Source organism: Penaeus monodon, chromosome 15 (assembly GCF_015228065.2).
Source record: "Penaeus monodon isolate SGIC_2016 chromosome 15, NSTDA_Pmon_1, whole genome shotgun sequence".
NCBI classification, from domain to species: domain Eukaryota; kingdom Metazoa; phylum Arthropoda; class Malacostraca; order Decapoda; family Penaeidae; genus Penaeus; species Penaeus monodon.
The window spans coordinates 29,243,570-29,243,838 of NC_051400.1; positions in this window are offsets into that span (position 1 = coordinate 29,243,570).

A 269-nucleotide genomic window follows, 5' to 3' on the forward strand; every position below is an offset into this window, starting at 1 on the left:
AAGGAAAAGAGAGAGAAAGGATGATAACAAGGAATACGTCTTTCTGATCAACTTTTCACCTTTGGATTCGGTCGTCAAACGCTTTCTTGCAACATCTCGATTTGTAGGTTGCGTTTCCCTGTTGCCAAAGGATCATGTAATTGATTTCAGGTCAGATTGCCTTTTGATATCTTGCATAACACAATAATCAAAGTCTGGCGAAGGAGAGAGGACTAGTGTGCTTTCGATTGCCGGAGATTAAGGGCGCTGTGTGTTGCTAGCTCGTCGGG